The sequence below is a fragment of the Panthera leo genome, chromosome C2 (assembly GCF_018350215.1).
Source record: "Panthera leo isolate Ple1 chromosome C2, P.leo_Ple1_pat1.1, whole genome shotgun sequence".
NCBI classification, from domain to species: Eukaryota; Metazoa; Chordata; class Mammalia; order Carnivora; family Felidae; genus Panthera; species Panthera leo.
In genome coordinates, this window is record NC_056687.1 from 72,699,091 (window position 1) to 72,716,328 (window position 17,238).

General features: G+C 48.9%; 1 long non-coding RNA gene across 1 annotated transcript in view; it reads right to left on the minus strand.

Moving 5' to 3' along the window:
* Window positions 1-14,654, minus strand: part of LOC122230246 — a 35,790-nt gene extending 21,136 nt beyond the window's left edge. The window contains exon 1 of the long non-coding RNA XR_006207353.1: window positions 14,600-14,654. This is a non-coding gene — a long non-coding RNA (uncharacterized LOC122230246). The remainder of the gene's footprint in view (window positions 1-14,599) is intronic.
* Window positions 14,655-17,238: the final 2,584 nt, after the last annotated feature.

Below are 17,238 nucleotides of genomic sequence, written 5' to 3' on the forward strand. Positions count from 1 at the left end.
ACTTGAGAGAGCAGTTCTCCTGGGTGACTGTGGAGGGGTAGTTTGTCTCTAAGACCTCAGGAAGTGAGTGATTTTCTCTGACAAGCATTTCTCAGCTTGGTCATATAAAAAAGAAGAAGAAGAAGAAGGAGGAGGAGGAGGAGGAGGGGGCAGAGAAGGAGGAGGAGGAGGAGAAGGGGGAGAAGGGGGAGAAGGAGAAGAAGGAGAAGAAGAAGGAGAAGAAGAAGAAGAGGAGGAGGAGGAGGAGGAAGAGGAGGAGGAGGAGGAGGAAGAAGAAGAAGAAGAAGAAGAAGAAGAAGAAGAAGAAGAAGAAGAAGAAGAAAATAAAAAGGATCAGAAGAAATGCATGTGCTGCCCAGTTTAGATGCTTCACCTCACTCCAGGTCCCTTGGCCACGAGGTAACGGAAACTAAGACTTGTCCTAAAATCTGGTGGAGGCCTACCACAAGGAGGCATGGCCAAGACAAGCCCGCAGGGAAGACAGAAGCAAAAGATCTTTTCTGGCTTCGGAGATACTTATTAGTTCTCTGCATTACTTGTGAGCTCAAGATGGGGCTTTTAAAATTATTGTTGAGGGGCACCTGGGTGGCTCAGTTGGTTAAGCGTCCGAGTTCAGCTCAGGTCATGATCTTGTGTTTCATGAGTTCGAGCCCTGCAAGGGGCTCTGTGCTGACAGCTCAGAGCCTGGAGCCTGCTTCAGATTCTGTCACTGTCTCTGTCTTCTCTCTCTGTGCCCCTCCCCCGCTCATGCACGCGTGCGCTCTCTCTCAAAAATAAGCATTAAAAAATTTAAAAAAATAAAATTATTGTTGAGTTAATTAAAGCCATATTACTAGGCCAACGAATGAATGGGCACAATTTCTCCTGCAGTTTAAGGAAGCACTGATTCTTCCATTGAACCTATTCATTGACAATTCATCTATTTACCAAAACTTAACCAAAATGCCATCTATCTTTCTTTAGCCAAAACCACCATCCCCAAGTTTCTTTGACCCTGCGTTGTTGGAGCTATTTCTCAGATATTTCTCAGATATGCTGGCCTTCTCGATCAAGGGATGGAGACATCGGGAGATCACAATCCTAGCTGGGCTGTCAAACTAGAATGCCACAAAGAAAGCCATTGCCTAAGTGCATTCGATGGCTCCCCATCTTGTGGAACCCACATTCCTTAGCCTGGCTGAAGATCTCTCCAGTCTGGTGGACATTCTGGCGGATGTCAGTTCTACTAGCAGAAGCCCATGCTGGGGAGAGGAGACAGACCTCAATTCTTATCTGCCTCTGCTCCTCATAGCAAATGAGTGTGTCCCTTTTGCTCTCTGTGCCTCAGTTTCCCTACTCATCTGTTAAGGAGGTTGAACTAGTCCAGCTGTGAAGCTCCACTCATTTTCTGGGGACTAACCCTGGGATAAGAGGAAAGCTGAGAGGACACAGCAGCTCTGCTTTGAGCAGGTTGGTACATTCTTGGTAACATTTCTTTTGGTGAAGGATTCTACTGCTTAAAAAAATGCTTGGAAAACACTGGCCTCCATGTGATCTCGAAGCTGCCCAACAACTTTCCTGCCCACCTGCCCTCCCGGCTTCAGTGATTTTACCCAAGACCCCCATCCCAACGTGCAATGCTTGGGCTCACTGGACAGTGCAGAAGGTGACACCACTAACATGGTCCTGAGGTTGAGGGTGGCTTAGAAGAGAGTCACTCCCAACTCTGGGCCCTCTCCACCCCCAAAGTGGGGGCAGTGCAAAGACAGAGACGAGGTAGATTCCAGGGCAGGCAGAAAGTGGAGCAAGACTGAGACCACACAGACAATCCAGACTGGCTCAGCTCCCTCCCTTGGTATCTTCCCACTCCTTACGCCCACTCCCCTTCCCCAGCCTTAGGTGAGGCTGCTGCTGCCCTATTAACAGAATCTGCCGCTGTACTACATTTCCTCAGGGACTTGCTCCGTTGCTCCGGCTCCCTCTCTTCCTCTCCATTCTGAGCCTACCTCTTCCTCCTCTGAAGAGACCAACCCTGCCTCTAATTTGTCTCTGCCCCTGAGAGTGGGTGAGCTTGAGCAAGGTCCCTTCTGCTCTTGGGACCTCAGAAACTGAGATCCTGCCTCATTAGATTTTTCCAGAATTCTGGAATTCCAGAATATCTTTGCATAGATGCCTTGCTAGGCTCATCCTGCCTGTGTCCTGGGGGCGCCCCGGGCACCTCACTCTTGGCTCTCAGGCTCCAGCCCCGAGTCCTGCACTGCCACAGACATTAGCCTAAGTTGATGCCCCAGGCATAGTCCTAGCAAGGGAGTTGGCAGGAAGCAGGCTTGGTCTTCTGATGTTGTTCACATCACACACCGGGGGACTCTGCCTGGGCCCTGCTGTGGAAGAGTGGATGCCGTGGGGTCTGGTATCAGAGACACTATGTGGGCAATTGAGAGCCAGCCTGACCTGCTGAGGGCACCAATTTGAGTGGGCAGTGCTGAGAGGGGGACGAGCGGCTCTCCCAGTGGCTAGCATGCCTCAAGGGAGACGCCTATAGGGAGGCTGAGCTCTGCCCCTTCTACCTGTGTGACCTCGAACAAGTCCTCTTTCCTTCCTCCCTTCTTCCCTCCCTTTCTCGTTTTCACAAACATTTACTGAGCATTCTCTAACGACCAAGCCCTCTGCTAGGCTTTGAGGTTTCAAAAACATAGTCTTGACCCTAGAGAACCTCATAATCTGTGGAAACAGAAATGTAAACCAATTAACTAATATTTTACTCCTGGGGGCTCAGTATCCTTATCTGTAAATGAAGGAGTTCTGGCCCCAATACCCAGTGATCCTCTCAGTTCAAACACTGCTCTGTGAGGCTCTCATCACATGAGAACATCTGCTCCTACCAGTTTGGTGAAGTTGCAGGCCAGTCAGCAGGTAATCCACAGGGAAGAGTTAGTGATAACTGATAACTTGAATTGCACTGAGAGCAGAATCTACACTGTGGCTCGTTGTGGCCGACAGTCTGCTGTGGCCTGGTTCTTGCTCTCCCAACTTCTGTTCTCTCAGCTACTTCAGCCAGCAAAACCACCCGGAAACTGTCAGAGATTATTTCCAGCGTGTCCAGGGGATCCAAGAGGGAGCAGATGAAAGACAGACTAGACTGCTGGTGTCTGAGCCACAGTACCAAACTCAAGCTCTTTCTGATTGTTGGTCCAGATCACCTGCAGGCCCACCAGGTCCATCCACCTCCTTCCCTTCCTTGGCTCAGAATACAAAATACATGTGTGGGTAAGAAGCTGTGAGATGGAAATTGTCCCACAGATGTGTAGGACCCCGCATTAGGTGGCCTAGGGTAGTGCCTCACTAATGTTTTTCCAGTGGGTGGCAAATCTCAGATGTTAGTTGGAGAGATCCTTCCTTTCACATCCACATCTTTCTCTCTCACACACATGCCCTATGCACCAACCATCCTTCCTCTTCTCTGTTTCTCAAGCTGAAACCCAGCAAAGAGAAAAGAAGATACCCAGGTTATTGGACACACCCCAGATGTCCTCCCAATCCAGTAGTGGGCCTTCAGCTTGGGGTAAGAATCAGTGCAATAACCATCTCCTCTGGGAAACCAGCATCTTCTTGCCAATTCTGTATTTATGCATCAGTCTTGGTCACTTGTCTTTTCTCTTTTTCCTACACTTGTCTCTTCTTGATACCTTCTAGAATTTTGGTTTCAAGGTCCTTGCCTTATATTTGCAACATCTGCAGAGAAAGTGCCAGATATTGCACTAGCCAGTCCCAGCTCCCATGAGCCAATTCCCCGGCCAAGGAGGGCACACCTTTCAGGTGCACAGAAACACAGGGGCTGACAGAGCACTTTTCCTTACACTGTTCAACTGGAGTGTCAGGCCAGAGACAGAGACGTGACCAGGCGAACTTAAGAGGTTGTTGTGGAGCCACTGAAAGTCTCGTGATGAAAAATGGATCTAGAGACTTCCATCTCTAAATATGCGGTGTGGCTGCTGCCCGTTCTGTCCAAGGGGGAGCCATTCTAGCTTCTTCCCTGGGAGCCTCCAGAGATGAGAGGGCACATGGAAGCCCGTGGGAAAGACTTGTGTACCCTGCACACCAGCTGGATATCAGCCCTGGACACAAGGAGTCAAGGAAGCCTCCACCTGGCACTTCCAGGGTGTCACTATGGCCTCTGGCAGGCTGATGTCAAAGCATCCAGCTTGAACAACAGAATATCTCAGGATTGTATTTGTCTGGCTTTACTTTTAGCTTTGGAAGTAACTCTCGTCCTCAACCACACTATGGTTTTGCAGGACAGCTTCCGATTAGGCGTAGGATCGTATCTTACAGTTTCATCCTGAAACTACTGGATGAACACCGAGGCTGATAACGAAGGTTGTGCTGACACACACTGAGAAGCTGCGTGGGTCACCACTGCTGTGAGTATGACTCACAGAGGAGGCCCAAGCCTGCCCAGGAGGCAGGAAGGGTAGCATTTAGGGACTGATGGGCCCTGGGCCCTGGCAGACAGAAGCAGATGGACTGAGGTCCACAGGGACATTGTGCCATTCTGTGTGTGGGGGGGGGGGGGAGGGGGGGGAACCTGGACAGTGCCAAAGGCAGACAAAACTGACTTTGGAGTGAGTTTCCTGAGGAGTGCTGTTTCCTCACCTGGTGGGCTTGCGAATTCTTTGCTTCTGCCATTTTCTTAAAGAACCCTCTTCTGAATTGTCTGCGGTTTTAGTGAGGCTCTAGCCAAGCTTTCTTTTAAAAATAGGACGCATTACATACTTATTGAATTACCAGGCTTTTGTCAACATCAACATCATCATTGTCAAAATCTGAGCCAGGTGTTTGGCTGAGCAAATCCTCGCACAATGTGATTTCCATGAATAAACACGCTTCCTTCTCATCTTTGGGAATTTAGCTAAGAAGCCAAAAAAAAAAACCCACCAAAACTGGTGTGGATGAAAATGTAAAAAGACACGCAGACGTACACCATGTGCACAAGATCTGAGAACAGAACATCGTGAAGGAATAAAAGGTGAGGCTGCCCGACCCTCAGTCATACCAGAATCTACCTGACAACATGTCGACGGCTGTCAGTTTGGGCTGGTGGACAGAGAAGAGTAGAGATGAAGGGTCATTTCAAACTTCTGAGTCAAAATGGCTCGGAGCCCCTGAGGACAGAGTTCACATCTTGTTTATGGATGAGTCCTCACTATCCAACATGGGGCCCAGCACTTTGGCTGTACTTTGATTATAAGAGCTATTATTTTATTGTGGTTATCATGTCTGTTATGAATGTCCTTGCATCACCTACTAACTATCCCACCAGATGCAGCTGTCATAATAAGGGTTGATGCTCACAGACATCTTCAATGTGTTTAATTTTGTGGGAAGTAGGCCATAGCACTGTTCTGGAAGCTCTTTTCTCCAGAATTCCATAAGGTGGATCCACTATTTATGAACCCACTTATTAAGAGATAACAATTGCCAGTGCAATTAAATAGATGCCATGGGAAAATAAAATTTAGTGTTCTGGTCAAGTAATTAAATATGTGTGCAGGGCAGAATGGGTTTTATGTCCCTCTAACCCTTAGTCCATTCAAGCTGCTATAACAAAATACCACAGAGCGGACGGCTTATAAGCTGTAGAAATTTATTACTCACATTCCAGAGGCTCAAAATCCAAGAGCAGGGTGCTAGCATGGTCTGGTAATCCATACATGGTAGAAGGGGTGAGGGATCTCTCCTATAAGAGTGCTACTCCCATTCATGAAGGCTCCACCCTCAGGATCTAATCAGGTGCCAAAGCTCCACCTACCAATGCATACCCTTTGGGGGTTAGGATTTCAACATGTGAATTTAAAAAGAAAAAGAAAAAAGGGGTGCCTGGGTGACTCAGTCAGTTAAATGTCCAACTTTGGCTCAGGTCATGATCTCACGGTTCCTGGGTTCGAGCTCCACAACGGGCTCTGTGCTGACAGCTCAGAGCCTGGAACCTGCTTCAGATTCTGTGTCTCCCTCTCCCTCTGCCCCTCCTCCACTCTCTCTCTCTCTCTCTCTCTCTCACTCTCTCTCTCAAAAATAAATATTAAAAAAAAATTTTTTAAAAGGATTTCAACATCTGAATTTGGGGTGGGGGGGACACAAACATTCAGACCATGACAAAACCTCACCCGCCCTCTTGCCTTGTCCTGGGGCCTGACAAAGCAAAGCTAGGCCAACTACAGAGGGAGAAAGAGCAGAGATTCCAGAAGCACATCACTACACAGAGGATACACCAATACGGCCAGCTTGGCCAAGAGCAAGCTTAGCTCACCTTACAGAACCCATCGCCTGTTTCTGCTGCCAGCCTCCGCCCTGGTCCCAGCCCAAGCAGAGCAGAACCCAAGGCGGCCGAATGCCTGCCCCGTGTTAGATGCTGAGGATGCAGGCAGCACCTGGGACAGCAGTGGGGTAAGAAAGAAGGAGCAGGATTTGAGGAAGGGTGCTGAAAGGAGAGGGGGCCAGATAGAAGGGACTCCCCAGCCTACCCCAGCCTCGCTCAAAGCACCAAGGGCTGAGGGGGCCCACGGATTACCCCACCGGAATGAAAGAGCTACTTCTGACCTTCAACCTCACTGTCTTTGACTAGTTTAGAATATACAACTCACACTTAAAGGGCTGTTTTGTACATTCTTTGGACTCTATGATATAGATAGCCTAAGAATAAAACTATAAAAGTGAAAACTGCTCTTCCCTTCCACTCTTCAGGGAAAAGCTCTGGATTTGTTTTATATGCATTTTTCCCCCAACTGTCACAAAATAAAAGGAATCATACTGTCATCAGTTTTCTAAAGCTAGTACCCAACTTCCACTACTTTTCCTGTGTCTGAAGGGGACCAGCCAGTCACAGGGACCTCACCGTACAAGCAGGGTGGAACTTTCTAAATGGACATTTATGAAGCCCTGGGTATTGGTCGGGCAGGGCAGGTCAGAGAAATGCAAAGCATCCCAGGCATCAGCCCAGAAGTTACTCCTACCCTCTCCTCTGTCCACAGAACAGCACCCATGGGACTCAGCCTTCTCTACACGGAGCTAACGGCACCCTGAGACCTCTCATGGAGATTTACCCTGTTGGCCCATGTGGAAAGAGGGGAAGAGGCCCAGGTCTGAGGGAATGCCTAATGAGTCATCATGCAGAAGGAAAAGGCAGAATTCAAACACCTGCCTCTGCTGGAAAGGTCCAAAGAAAAGGTGTTTCCAGACCTGTGAGTTAGGTGGCCAAGCAAGCAAGAGGAGGGCCCATGTCAACGAAGAGAAAATTCCTGGAAGTTCTGCTTCCAGAACCCTGGGGCCAGACCTGCCACCCTCAGAGGAGGCAAGATAAGAAGAAGGGATAAGAATGGAGGCACAAGATGAAAATAGGTTTGGTCGGGGGTGGGGAGCTGTTCTAGCCTAAGAAAAGGAAACACAGGTGAAAAGACACATATACCCTGGAGGACAGCCCAACAAATTCCAAGAGGAGGGATGGGGGTGGGGCAAGCTTAGGACAACAGGCCTTCTACAAATGTGAAAAGGAGCGGGGATAGGGCCTCTAGGTGACATCTACTTAGCTAGTGAATTGCACTCTACAAAGTGTGGTCACAACCAACATGTCCCAGAAGGACGACAGGCTGGCAAGCAGTATCAGCGTCACATCCCACCTGTTCCGTGTATCAGAAAACCAAGCTAGGCGCCAGCGGTTGCATACAGCACTGCTCCTCCACACAAGGCCAGAAGACCACTGGCCGCACACGAGGTGACTGAGGGCCACGGGGGGAGCATACTTACCTCAAAGGGCACACATTTGCTGTAATGTGCCTTTAAAAATAAAACTGAAACCACCAAACCTGTGGTTTCAAGGATACTGTTGCTTAGGAGGATGCTATGTTTCAAAAGTGAGGTTATTTAAAGTTCATTTAAATGAAGTAGCAAATAAATAATATTACATAGGGTACTCGGTTTTGATTTTTTTTTAAAAAAGCGAAGGTGGGAAACCAAGCCCTGATGATGAGGATGATGGTGACAAGGACAGCCACCCATTTTATAACACTCACTGTGTGCCAAAAGCCTATAGATACAGTAAGTCACTTATTCTCATGAAGGCTCCATGGGGGTGGCAGTTATGGTTTTCTTTTTAAGTTTATTTATTTATTTTGAGAGAGAGAGAGAGAGAGAGAGAGCATGGGCGCATGTGCACGCAAAAGGGGATGGGGGGGTGGGGACAGAGGATCTGAAGCAGGCTCTGTGCTGACAGCAGAGAACCCGACGTGGGGCTCAAACTGAGGAACCATGAGATCGTGACCTGAGCCAAAGTCAGTCGCTTAACCAACTGAGCCGCTCAGGTGCCCCCAGTTTTCACGGTTTTACACAGGGGCCTGGGAGAGACCCTAAAAGGCACAGGGTATAGGACTGCCTCCAGGTGCTCAGACCACAGGGGCGCTGGTCAGCACAAAGCGCCTGGCTGGGGCCCGGGACAAGGGGTTTGGGACAGCTTGCTGGGGTGGGGAGGGCCTCCATGTGTCCTCCCAGCTTCTGATGCAGAACTATATGAGATTGAATTTCACAGCAGCCTTACATCCTGATGCAAATGAGGACAAGCCAGTGACAATCCACAGTGAGGTGATTTCATTGCCAGCTCCAGAGCTGCCTGTTTTTTGCATCGGGCAGTGATTATGTTGCACAGTTGATGTGAGGGCCTCAGGCAAAATCCCTGCTAACTCAATTGCAGGTTGGCCTTCCTGCCTGCCTGTTAAACTCTTCCAGATGATTCTGGTTGGATTTGCAAGGCTTTACCAGACAGGTTGTCTCTGCGTTAGAGGAGGGGAGGGACATCTGCAAAACGCCTGGAGAGAGGAAAAGACAGCTCTGAGTTCAAAGGTTTGCAGAAGCAGCGGGGATGGGGAGAGAAAAGCAGCCGCTAATGGGTCCTAGGAATCCCTCAGCTGAGAGCACAACAGTTGTGCTTTTCACACGGTGGTTAAAAGTCTTCCAGTACATCCTCTAGTCAGCAGTTTAAGAGCAAGAGCTTTGAAATCTCAGATTCATCTCTCATTAGCCAGATGGCCTCGACTCTGGCCATTTAACCTTGATGGACCTCAGTTTCTCCATCTGCAGGGTGGGAATAAAAAAAAAGTGCTTCTCCCAGAGGGTACCGTGAAGATTAAATGAGATCTTCTTAGCACACTATAGGACATGTGTTAAATGCTCAGTCATAGTAGTTGTTACTATCATTCTCCAGGATGGGGTGAAGGCTTACCGCCTCTCTGAGCAGACTTAGCTCAGATTTTAAGTCCAGGCTGATCTACCACAGCAAAGGAAAATTTTAGAAACTCTTGTTTTCATATAGTTAATGTCCCAAGATGATGATGATGGTGATGATGATGATGATAAAAGAGGCACACGGGTAAGCGCACAGATTTAGTGGAACATGTCAGCCAAAGTTAAGAAACCAAAATGGCTAGGAAAGGGACTCAAAGTTGAATTTATGATCTCTCCCTCAAAACCTACTCCTCCTGCGGTATTCCCTACCTCAGTAAATACACCTCTAATTGTTGGGGCTTTGGGGTAGAGTGACTCCATTTCCCGGTCAGAACCATGGTTTGGGGCTGGTTGAACTGGTTATGCCACCCTAAACTGAACATGCTTCCCAGCCTTCAGGCTTCTACCACCAGGGCAGAGCCCGCCCCACTAAGCTCACTGCATGGCTTGGAGAACAAACTGGATTATACCTGTCTGTGGCAAGCAGAGGGGACTAGAAAACCCAGAAGGTGCTGAGTCATACTAGCCCAGCGACTGGGATAGAGCCCAGGAGTGTTACTCTAATAAGCATCCCTCCTTTTGGAAACGTGAGGAGTGGGGAACAAGTGTTCCCCCGACACCATCTACCTGGTTGCATTAGTCACGAACCTTGGAGTCATCTTAGGCATATGATCTCCCTCTCACACACACCCCTAATCCATATCCTGCTTATCACCAAGGACTGTCAATTCACTTCCTAAGTATGTCCTGAATCTGTTCTCTGCTCCATTCTACAGCCACCACTCGGTAGACCAAGACACGATTATTTCCCACCGGAATCCTCACAGGCCCCCTCATCCACTTTTATTGTCTCCAATCTGTTCTCCACTCTGTAGGCCCCAACTCCTCCTTACATTTTTTAAAAACTGTTCCTTGTTGCCCTTTGGTAAAAACTAAAATCCATAACATGGGTCCAATGTTTTCTTGGTCTGGTCCATGCCTACCTCCCCAGCCTCAGGCAGCATGACTCTCCCTCTTGCACCAGGCGCTCCAACCACCCTGCTTCCTTTGACTTCTGGGAGGAGATAACACTTCATTCTGCCTCAGCATCCTTGCCCATACTGTTCCCTCAACCTAGAATGCCCTTCCTTCCTCCTTTCCTCCCTTCCTTCCTTTCCCTTCCCCTGGCTAACTCTTGTTCATCCTTTACAATTTAACTCAAATGTCACCTTTCCAGGGAAGCATCCCAGACCAGATCAGCTCTCCCTACTAACACATTCAAGGTTTTGGTGAGCTTTCCCTCCCTAGTATTTACCACAGTCGGTAACAAGATATTGTATGATTCTTTGACTGTATGTATGTATACATACAGTATATATGTATATATGTATATGTAGTGTCCTGTCCTATAAGCTCCATGCAAAGAGATGATCCTATCCTTCAGCACCCAGCACAGTTGCTGACAATAGTAGTTACCTAGTCAACACTAATGATGGACTGGATGAAGGAGAAAAGTGATTGGAGAAAAAGGTATGATCCTAGTAGATGGTTTTGGAGATCTAATGCCCTTCTTCCGGGAAAGTGGGGCAGACCAAAGAGACATGGCATAGGGTGTTCATGCATGAGTGTTTGGGTCGAGAGACAAGGGTTGATCTGGAATCAGAGGTCAGAAGCTAGCAGCTCCACTGGTTGAGCATAAAAAACATGATTATAGCACTGTGAAGAATAAATAGGGTAGAGCAAAGGAGACGATCCCTTCTCAGAAGGGATGCACATAGGATTTGAAACTTGGCCAGAAGAAGAGGAAATGCAATTACTGGTAGCAGCCACAGGAGACATCACCAACATTTCTCTGGGTGCACAATCTTTCAGGGTGCTACATCTACGCATGAGTAGAGAATTTGTCATTTTGTGGGTACACAGTATCTAAAACCCCTCTTTAGTTTTGGAGAATTCCCCATGGGATAAGTCTTTATGGGAGGTAGCCAGCTTTGTTTCTACCTGTTTTTCAAGTCTGGCTCTCTAGCCTTCCTGGCGAGTCTCGTGCTTCCCACTATCCCTGAATAAACTCCCTTTCAGCTTAAGTCAGTCGGAATTAGTTTCTGTTGTTTTCAGCCAATAACCACAACTGGTACAGTCGGGGGCCAGCAGGGCAGTGACATCTGGCTTCTCCATGTAACCACGCGTGTGGATGCCAAGCACGCAGACAAGTGGACAGGACTGCTTTGGCAGCCTGGAAGTTATGGGCTCCTCAGAATTGGGGAGGGAAGGTGGCCATTTTGAGCCAGCAGGGCCTTTGGATGGAATCAGAATTCCTACAGATCTGTGGGTGAAGGCCACATCACAGAAATCATCCTATTGTTGGGATATGCCCACGGGGTTGGTCACCTAATACACCCCAGACTGGCGGCCTGGGAAACTCTGACAGGTGGAGGCCCAGAGAACCCACAGTTGGCTCATGGCCCCATGGGAAAGTCCTGGCCCTCCTGGGCCTTCTCGTATTCGTTGTACTTTTCCTGAAGAGTTTGTACTCTGGTAATCTGTTCAAGATATTTTCCACTTCTCGGATCCTGAATCCACTATAAAGAATAAAATATGGGAGGAAATAAACGGAGAGTCAGAGTGCACTTAGCACACTTCCTGATGCCTCAAATAATAGGATGTCAGAGCAGGAAAGGCCCTTGGGACCATCCAGTCTTGTGGTCTCAGACGTCAGTGGGCTTCACAATTACCCAGGGAACGAGTTAGCAGTGTGGGTTCTTGCAGATTTCTCCATTCTCATAGCTGGTACACTAGGTCTAGGGTGAAACCCCAAGATTTGGGTTTTGTACAAACTTTCCCAGGTAATCCTCATATAAGTTTGAGAATAGTGATTCTAGTCCTTCATCCCATCTTACAGGGGAAAAAACGGACTGAAAAAGAAAACTCCCCCAAAGGGTCAGCTGTTGAATGGACACCAAGCCCAAGCCTCCTAACTCCCACTACCCTGGGCTGGTGTGGACTAGGACAGGGCATGGAAAGTGCTTCTTTCCAAAGTCAGTTATGTGATTTTTGTCCCCTAACAAGGCTCCTCCTTTTCTGATTGTAAAAGGTGCAGCGTGTCATGGGAAATGCCAGAAATAAAGATGGATCTGTTCTAGCCTCTGCCAGAGAGGCTGTTGTGGTCTTAACCGAGTAGGAAGCCCTGGAGGCAAAGCCAGGAATTGCCACCACAAGGCCCTCAGCTTGACACAGCAGCAGCCCAAGTTCTAGTTCTGGGTCCTCCAATGTCATGCATGAGCTTAGACAAGTCCCTCCCTGAGTCTCTGTTTTATCCAGTTCATAAAATGGGGATAAATGTGCTATCTGCTGTCTACCCTGCCTGCCTCCCTGGCCTCTGGTGTGAATGTGCTTTGTAAACTCCCACGTGCTGCTCAAGCAGGAGGGATTACAGACACTGGAGATGTGACTAGAATCCTGATTCCTACTCAGGGTCCCTTGAGGACGTGCCGGGCTCGTCTTAGAAATAGCAGAGGAAGCTAAGAACCTGCCAGCGATGCTCAAGGGAGATTCTCAGAGCCTGTGGGCTGGCTGGCAAAGAGATCCCTTCCTCTCACACAGTGCCCCCATGTCAGGCAACCTGCATGGACGAGAACCTCGCTCACTGCCAGGTGCATGTGTGTGGGGGGGACAAATGGGTGGTGAAATCACTGCTTCGGGGTCTTCCCTGCCTCTGGTCTGGCTCTGCTGGGAACCTCTGTCCGTCTTTCAAAGTGCCCTGGCTCAGGACCCCTAGGAAGTGTTCAGAGAACCCCAGGGGACCAAGAGAAGTCACACCCCACCCTTCCATGCCATGGCCTGTTACAGCAGGTTCAAGGGGGTGGATTTGCTCAGACGGTATCTTTCCATATTGCCACATCACACCTCTCAGAACCATTTCCCCAGCTGGCAGGAGTCCTGGCTTACCTGAAGTTATCAGGATGCCAGGATTCTTCCACCATTCTGCCAAAAATTTGCTTTGTCACCTTGCTCAATCCCCTCATCTCTATGGCCATTTTCTCATCTGTAAAATGGGGGAAACAATTCCTGTCCCTCCCCCCATAACAGGTTTGCTGTGTCAAGTGACAGCAGGGTGTGGGAGAGCTTTGTCGTCATTACCTGGTAGGACAAGACAGAGGCCTGGAAAGGGAAGGAGGAGAGGCAGGCACAGAGATGAACTGCAAATCCAGGAGGCAGGTGAGCTCTGCACAAGGACTGAATTCTTGCCTCTACTTGGGGCCGCCCTGGGACAGCAAGTCCTTTGCTGTAAGATTCTCCCCATCCCTTTCTCTCATGTCAGTATTTATAGTGCATTTACCCAAAATACCACAATTACTTGACCCTCAGAGTGCATTTTCACATTGGTAATACTTTACATCCCAAGAAGCCCCCATCCAACAGCCCCAGCTCATGAAAACTGGCACAGCTCCATTTTACAAGTGAGTCCAACTTAGTATACACACACACACACACACACACACACACACACACACACACACATGGCTGGCCAGCCAGCAGTTCACTAGGCTTTTTTGTCCCTCATTCCCCAGTAAGAAATTTCTATTGCATGACTATCAAATGTAAGGCATTCACTAGCACATGCCAGACTCAGGGGCCTCGCTGTGATCAAGCCTAAGAAAAGCCTTCAGTCAGAAACCAAAGCAGACAACTGCTTGATGCAGGTGTAAGGTCATCTAGTCCGGGAGTTTTCAAACTTTTTTTTCTTATTTATTTATTTATTTATTTATTTATTTATAATTTACATCCAAGTTAGTTAGCATATAGTGCAATAATGATTTCAGAAGTAGATTCCAGTGACTCATCCCCTATGTATAAAACCCAGTGCTCACCCCTACAAGTATCTTCCTCAATGCCCCTTACCCATTTAGCCCATTCCCACACCCACAACCCCTCCAGCAACCCTCAGTTTGTTCTCTGTATCTAAGAGTCTCCTATGTTTTGTCCCCCTCCGTTTTCATATTATTTTTGCTTCCCTTCCCTTATGTTCATCTGTTTTTTTAAAGCAGTACACTTTCTTCATAAGATCTTAAAGCAAACCCCTTATCAGCTAATTCTGAGGAATCGCTGAAACTCGAAGCACCACTGATTTATGGCGCAGATGTGGAAAATGAAGCTCAAAGAGGGTGAGGAATGTGACCAATGCCACACAACAAACTAGTGGGGAAACCAAATAAAGAAACTGTTCTTGAGCCCACAACGACAGGTACAAGGCGGGACCCAAAAACCAAAGGCACAAGCAAGGGTTTGTAGAGCTTACAGCTCAACTTAAGGGCAGGCACAACACCAAAGCACTTGAGTTAGGCTAGCCTCCGGAAACCGAGGGAAAGCCTACCTTCATACAGAAAGTTCCCGCTCAGGTTCTCACTCGGGTCCAATATGAAAAGGGGGGGGGGGGAGCCTCGTCCTGATTGGTTGGAGGAACCTTATTCTGATTGGCTCAAAGGACCGCATCCTGATTGGTTGGAAGGTCTAGTCCCTATTGGTCAATATTGGCAGACAACTCAGGCAGCTCATTGGTGCCTTTTGGAGCTGGGGTCCTCTGGTTCTGTTCTGTAAGCCTCGCGGTTTAATAAGAACAGCCAACAGAAAGTGCTCTAGATGCACAATGTTTTTCACTTGGCGTTTGGTCCCATGGTCCCTAACTGTCTCAAAACCACCTTTCAGTGCAGGTCTCTAACTCTCAGCACAGATGTCTCCAGCTCAGTGTGACATCAGAGAGAAACGAATTTTCCTTCATTCCTAGGCCATTTACACAGCCTAAAAGAAAGGAGGCTCATAAAGGGGGTGACTAGTGAATGGAGGAGGGGGATGTGCTGACATAGTTATAATAAACAAATCTGGCTGGGAAGTAAGGGACTCACCATCTCCTTTGAAAACAAGAATGTTTGGCAGGACGTTTCTGAGGCACTGAGCCCCTTGCTGAAATAAAGCAGAAGCAGGCCTGGCAAGAACAGACAAATGGAAATTCCTTCCAGCTGCCTTAGCTCTGCCTTCTCCATGGTTCCCTGGATCACTGGCAGCCAGGCTTTGCCAGTGGCCAGCATGAGACAGACCCACCTGCAGAAGGGCCCCTGGTGTCTCCCACCAATGGTCCAGAGGGCATTTGCATGAGCCATGGGCCAGAGAGTGACTTTTGTGGACCTTTGGGGTTGGCTTCCTGCCAAGGGGAGCTGACAGCCTGGGGGCGGGGAGTGGGCAGAGTCAGACATGCAAACAACCCCACCGTGTGAATATGGCATAGGGACTCGATGGAGCTACATTCCACACAGGGGAGGCGAGGACCGACAGGGACTGAAGGCCAAGACCACGGCTCTGTCGCTGAGATTGGTGAGCCTTGACCCAAGTCCCACCGTCTCTGTACAGAGCTGGGCCCGGGGCGGCCTGTGATTTGTCAGACTCCCAGCCGCCCAGCTGCTCAGCTCTGAGGCGGGGAGGCTCGCGATTGCGAAGCGTCAGAATGGGACGCGTGGAGCCGGCCGGGGCGGCGGGACCCGCGGGCCATTTGGCCTCGGGCGCGCAGCCATGTCCCAAGTGCTGCTCGGCTCGTGGCGCTGAGGACGTGGCGGGGGGAGCGGCGCCCCAGGTGGCAGGAATGCACTCTGGGGCGGGCGTGATCCCGGGAGGTGGTGGGGACAGCAGCGCCTGCCCAGGAGAGCGATTGCTGCTGCTGCGGGTCTGCCCAAAAGACTTGGCCGCCTCCGTTCCGCTGCTCCAGGGAGTAGGTGCTGCCAGTAGTTTGAAGCAGAGTTGCGTTCTGAAAGGAACTGAGGTCGAACAAGAAGCCCCGGGGCCCCAGCTCTCCTTATGTGAATATTCTGCTCACCTAGAAAATAGGCCACTTTGGAGAGTTCATCAAGCAAGGGGACTCCCAGACAAGTTCTGATCAAGCCTTTAATCCCAGTCTCAACTGGCAGATGGCAGGGCACCACGTCCTCTGTTCCAGGCTTTCCAAATCCCAGAGAATCCCTGGCCATGCCAGACTCTTCAGGATACTCCAACTGGAGGGCCCTTAGAGTTTTGTGGCTTCCACACTGTTCTAGAGCTCAGGGGAGGCCAAGCCTTCAGGGTTCAGACCCCCGCCCCCGTTCTACCCAAGACCCCACTTTCTTCTTTACTGCATTGAGACTGCATGCGATGTCATTGAAACAAGAGACTGTTAATAAATACACGCCTGAGTTCCTCTTTTAAGAGGTAGTTCACATTTTTACTTTGTTGTGTATGCCCCTGGGCAACTTAAAAACCTCCCAGGTTCTTCACCTGTAAAATGAGAATAGTAATAGGACCTCCTTCATGGGGTTGTCATAAGGAGTAAGTGAATTAATGCATATAAATGCACTTAGAGCATGTTGTGCCTGAGTCACAGTAAAAAAAAAAAAAAAGTGGTAAGGATTGTTGTTTTTCTGATCATTACTAATATTTTAAGATGAGGAGAGTGAGGCCCAGAGAGGAAAGGGACTTGCCCAGGTGACAAGGGAACTTGGTATTAGAGTTGGGAGTAGTATCAGTAATATCCCTGTCTAGATGAGTCCTTTATGGTTTTTGAGGTTGATACTCCATGGAAATCTTTGCAGATAAACAAAAGCCCATTTGGGAGAGGCCATTCTGTATGAGGGGCCTCTGGCATGAACTCCATGAACCTCAGGAAATAGAGGAGGGGGGCAGTTTGGGGAGAAGGAGGAAGAAGAGAGGAGGAGGAAGAAGGAAAGGAAGGCAAGGAGAGGAGGAAAAGGGGGAAGAAGAGAGGTCTTGATCCCTCTTAGTCACTCAATAAGAAACGGTGTCTTAATCATCTTAGGCTGTTATAACAAGATACCACAGACTGGGTGGCTGATAAACAACAGAAATGTATTTCTCACAGTTGTAGAGCCTGGAAGTCCAAGATCAAGGCACCAGCATGGTCCAATGAGGGCTCTCTTCCTGGCACTTTTCCCTATGTCCTCACATGCTGGAAGAGGGTTAGGGATCTCTCTG